We start from the raw sequence: 6,000 nt of genomic DNA on the forward strand, positions 1-6,000 counted from the left end.
GGTTTAAGGCATTTCCGGAGGCAGAGTGGCGTATAGAGAGTTAAAAAGGCATTTCTGGAGGCAGAGTGGCATTAAGGGGGTTAAAAGGCATTTCATAGAACACTCTGCCTCCAGAAATGCCTTATGCCCCCCATTTAACACTCCCTCCCCCTCCCTCCTCCAAACTTACCGGTGCTTCTGACTCCCCTGTCATGTAGCCGGGGCAGTGTGTAGAGCTCTACGCGATTCGCGTAGACATCTTACGCTGCAGCCGGAAGGAGGTGTGTGAAAATCATTGCCAACTTATTTCATTATCGATTAGTTGAATCGATTTTAACGATTATAAGTGAGGGTTTTTTCAGAGCTAATGCTCTAAAAAAAAATACCCCTCATTTTATAATCCGGTTCATTCAATGTCACTTAAAGCAGTTACTACTTACAGTCCCTCCCTGCAGTCACACTGATGATTGGCACTGCCTCTTTCCTTATAGCATCCACACTGCCCAGCAACTCATCTAACAGTAAGTATAAAATTAATATTTGGGTTGCTCAAAGTTAGGGAAAGTATGGGTTATTTAAGGGGCAGTTATGGTTAATGGGGTGTTTAGGTTTAAGTTAGGGGCAGTCGTGGCTGATGGGGTGTTTAGGGTTAATTTAGGGAAAGTTATGGTTGATGGGGTCTTTAGGGTAAATTTAGGGACAGTTATGGTTGATGGGGTCTTTAGGGTTAATTTAGGGGCAGTTATGGTTGATGGGATCTTTAGGGTTACTTTAGGGGCAGTTATGGTTGATGGGATCTTTGGGGTTTTTTAGGGGTAGTTATGGTTAATGGGGTCTTTAGGAGTAATTTAGGGGCAGTTATGGTTAATTGGGTCTTTAAGGTTAATTCAGGGGCAGTTATGGTTAATGGGTTCTTTAGGGGTAATTTAATGCTGAGGACTGAGAGTTAATTTAATATAATAAGGTTAACTTAAGGTGCAGTTAGAGGTAAAGGGGGGGGGCAAACTAAAGGAATCTAAATCCTGGAGCAGTGAAGATTAATCCTGTATTTATTTATAAAAGTATTGTTTCAGTGTGCTGCAAATGAGTCTGAGAACGAGTCTGTGAACCTATGAGGGCACTATGGCATATCTGGGGGTATAAGGCATACTGGGTTTAAGCAGTGGCGGAACTACCGGGGTCGCGACTGCGACCGGGCCCTGGAGTTCTGCCACTCAGGGGGGCCCAAGCAAGGCCGGACTGGCCCACCGGGATACTGGGAAATTTCCCGGTGGGGCCGCAGATTCGTGGGCCCGGCAGCCGGCGGAGCGGGATTGGAAGGAGCGGGCTGGGCAGGGGGAAAATTGCCGAAATCTAATCTAAACGGCCACTGCGTGCTGATGCGGCCGGCCGGTGCCATATTAAATTTAAAAAAAGAAAGTATTAAAGTGGCGCCGGCCGGCCGCATCAGCACCCAGCGGCCGTGTGTGATGACCGCCTAGTGATGGGAGCAGCGTGAGGGGTGAAAGCTCCGCCCCCTCGCACTCACCTTTCACCCCTCACACTGCTCCCATCGCTATGCAGCCATCAGATTGTAAATCTAAACGGCCGCTGGGTGCTGATGCTGCTGGCCGGAGTTACTTTAACCCCCCTATAGACGTACCGGGACGTCCAAAAAACGCCCACAAAGAAACCCCTATGGACGTCCCGGTACGTCCAGCCCTTCGTGCAGCGTCAGGGAAACATCCCTGCCGCTGCACGGGACTCCCCCCTGGCAGCAGAAGCCGGCATCGCCGGCTTTCTGCTGCCCGATCTCCCGTAACAGCTTCCGGCATGAAAGCCGGTAAGCTGTTACAGTTGAAAGTTCCCGATCTCGCGATCGGGCATTCCCTTCCGGGTTGCGTCACTGCTGACGTAACCTGGAAGGTCATCGGAGGACAGGATATCCCCTGCAGGGATATCCTGCCCTCCGATGAGGCACAGAGACGCTGCGATCTCTATGCAGGTCTGTGAGGACCTGCATAGAGATCACAGTGTGATCGGTGCAGGGGGATCGCGGGGAGGGGAGTGAGAAACCATCTCTCTCACTCCCCCTCCCGTCCTGAAAGAGAAAAGCAGAAAAAAAAGTTAATTCATTTAAAAAATAATATTAAATAAATCATTAAAATAATAATATAAATAATACAAAAAAAATTATAATGTGAGCTGTGATGTCATTGTGACATCACTGGCATGTTCAGGAGGTCCCTAGGAGGACCTCTAACCTTTTTTTGTGTAAAAATAATATATAAAAAATAAAAACAAATGTAAAAAATAAAAATTAAAAAAAAATATATTAAAAAACTTTACTTCCCATTGCCCTAGCATAACATCTAGCCAGTATAACCCTTCTGCCCCCGTTCACAACCCCCAAACCCGTTAAGCCATAGGCATAAAAATTATACAAAATTGTACACCTTACAGTATGCACCCTGGTGCTGGGAAAGTCTGGAAAATCTATATAAATTAGGTATTTCTGAAATCAGGACACCTGAATTAATAAACTTGGAGGGGATTTTCCATCACTTTACCTAATTTTGTGAGGATTCAGAGGGAAAATGTAAAAAAAAAAAATTGTTTATTTTTCTAATCTTTGCTAGTTTTTACTAAATTTCTCATTCTAAATTTTCAGCTAATCATCCAACTATGGTATCAAACAAAATACAATATATAGTTTCCATGGGTACACTACTCACAGGAAAAGAGAATCATCTCCAGGGGCGGGCTGGGCAGGGGGGCAATTGCCCCCCAGGCCGCCCGAAATCTAATCTAAACGGCCGCTGGGTGCTGATGCTGCCGGCCGGCGCTACTTTAATGCTTTTTTTTTTAAATTTAATATGGCAAGCTGGATCGGCTATTAAATGAAAAAAAAAAGTATTAAAGCAGCGCCGGCGGCATCAGCACCCAGCGGCCGTATGCGATGGCCGCCAAGTGATGGGAGCAGCGTGAAGGGTGAAAGCTCTGCCCCCTCGCACTCACCTTTCACCCCTCACGCTGCTCCCATCACTATGCGGCCATTAGATTGTTGGCAATCGAATCTAAACGGCCGCTGGGTGCTGATGCTGCCGGCCGGCACTACTTTAATATTTTATTTATTTATTTTTAATATGGCAAGCCGATCCGGCATATTAAATAAATAAAAAAAAAAAGGACTAAAGTAGCTCCGGCACCCAGCGGCCGTTCAGATAAGTTTTCCATCAGTCTGATGGCCGCATAGTGATGAGAGCAGCGTGAGGGGTGAAAGGTGAGTGCGAGGGGGCGAAGTCACTTCACTTGACTTGCCCCCCAGGCCTTAGGCTGCCAACCCTCCCCTGATCATCGCTAAACCGACATACCCCAAAAATGGCAAAATTGCTCTGGGCTTTGAGGTACCAAAAACCCCTGGGATTGAAGGGGTTAATACTTTATTTATTTTTAATATGGCAAGCCTATGCAGCATATTAAATAAATAAATAAAAGAAGTATTAAAGTAGATCTGGCCGGCGGCATCAGCACTCAGCGGCCGTTTAGATTTACATTTCCAGCAATCTGATGGCCGCCTAGTGATGATGAGACTGAGAGCCAGGTGAGGGGTGAAAGCTTCGCCCCCTCGCACTCAGGCTGCTGGAGAACCGGATGTCATGTCAGTGACATCCTGTCAGCAGAGAAAACAGTGTGCAGCTACCAGGGGACGGAGGACAAGATGAAAAAGCCCCAAAGTGGAAGAAGTAGAAGGTCAGTAAACTAATTTATTGTTTGAACAAACTGTATAATATTTTTTGTATTTTTTAAAAACAAAAACAATCAGTAAGTGTGTCCGAAGGGGACAAACAACATAATGCTTTTTTAAATTATTATTTTTAAATGATTAAACAAAAAAAATCTGTCTGTATGTGTTCACAAGTTCAGCTCCCCAGTGCCACCTCTGTCCCCTTTCATCCCCCCATGTAATCTCTGTCCCCAATGAGCCCCTCCCAGTGTCACCCCTGTCCCCATTCAGCTCCCCAGTGACACCCCTGTCCCCATTCAGGAGGCAGAGTGCTCTATGATTTGCCTTTTAAGCCCCTATATTTCAGAGTGGCGTATAGGGGTATAAGGCATTTCTGGAGGCAGAGGGGCATATAGGGGTTAAAAGGCATATCAGGGGGCAGAGTGGCAAGCCTGGGGCAGATGTGCATAACAGGGGGGGGGGCAGGTTGGCAAATAAAAGGAAATAAAAACAAAAACCAAAAATGTAGCCTGAGAAAGAGGGGGGGGAGAAGGGTAGATTGGGTTGGGGGGGCCTACGGACACACTTACTGATTGTTTTTGTTTTTAAAAAATACAAAAAATATTATACAGTTTGTTCAAACAATAAATTAGTTTACTGACCTTCTACTTCTTCCACTTTGGGGCTTTTTCATCTTGTCCTCCGTCCCCTGGTAGCTGCACACTGTTTTCTCTGCTGACAGGATGTCACTGACATGACATCCGGTTCTCCAGCAGCCTGAGTGCGAGGGGGCGAAGCTTTCACCCCTCACCTGGCTCTCAGTCTCATCATCACTAGGCGGCCATCAGATTGCTGGAAATGTAAATCTAAACGGCCGCTGAGTGCTGATGCCGCCGGCCAGATCTACTTTAATACTTCTTTTATTTATTTATTTAATATGCTGCATAGGCTTGCCATATTAAAAATAAATAAAGTATTAACCCCTTCAATCCCAGGGGTTTTTGGTACCTCAAAGCCCAGAGCAATTTTGCCATTTTTGGGGTATGTCGGTTTAGCGATGATCAGGGGAGGGTTGGCAGCCTAAGGCCTGGGGGGCAAGTCAAGTGAAGTGACTTCGCCCCCTCGCACTCACCTTTCACCCCTCACGCTGCTCTCATCACTATGCGGCCATCAGACTGATGGAAAACTTATCTGAACGGCCGCTGGGTGCCGGAGCTACTTTAGTCCTTTTTTTTTTTATTTATTTAATATGCCGGATCGGCTTGCCATATTAAAAATAAATAAATAAAATATTAAAGTAGTGCCGGCCGGCAGCATCAGCACCCAGCGGCCGTTTAGATTCGATTGCCAACAATCTAATGGCCGCATAGTGATGGGAGCAGCGTGAGGGGTGAAAGGTGAGTGCGAGGGGGCAGAGCTTTCACCCTTCACGCTGCTCCCATCACTTGGCGGCCATCGCATACGGCCGCTGGGTGCTGATGCCGCCGGCGCTGCTTTAATACTTTTTTTTTTCATTTAATAGCCGATCCAGCTTGCCATATTAAATTTAAAAAAAAAAGCATTAAAGTAGCGCCGGCCGGCAGCATCAGCACCCAGCGGCCGTTTAGATTAGATTTCGGGCGGCCTGGGGGGCAATTGCCCCCCTGCCCAGCCCGCCCCTGGAGATGATTCTCTTTTCCTGTGAGTAGTGTACCCATGGAAACTATATATTGTATTTTGTTTGATACCATAGTTGGATGATTAGCTGAAAATTTAGAATGAGAAATTTAGTAAAAACTAGCAAAGATTAGAAAAATAAACAATTTTTTTTTTTTACATTTTCCCTCTGAATCCTCACAAAATTAGGTAAAGTGATGGAAAATCCCCTCCAAGTTTATTAATTCAGGTGTCCTGATTTCAGAAATACCTAATTTATATAGATTTTCCAGACTTTCCCAGCACCAGGGTGCATACTGTAAGGTGTACAATTTTGTATAATTTTTATGCCTATGGCTTAACGGGTTTGGGGGTTGTGAACGGGGGCAGAAGGGTTATACTGGCTAGATGTTATGCTAGGGCAATGGGAAGTAAAGTTTTTTAATATATTTTTTTTTAATTTTTATTTTTTACATTTGTTTTTATTTTTTATATATTATTTTTACACAAAAAAAGGTTAGAGGTCCTCCTAGGGACCTCCTGAACATGCCAGTGATGTCACAATGACATCACAGCTCACATTATAATTTTTTTTGTATTATTTATATTATTATTTTAATGATTTATTTAATATTATTTTTTAAATGAATTAACTTTTTTTTCTGCTTTTCTCTTTCAGG

This window comes from Spea bombifrons, chromosome 4 (genome assembly GCF_027358695.1).
Source record: "Spea bombifrons isolate aSpeBom1 chromosome 4, aSpeBom1.2.pri, whole genome shotgun sequence".
NCBI lineage: Eukaryota > Metazoa > Chordata > Amphibia > Anura > Pelobatidae > Spea > Spea bombifrons.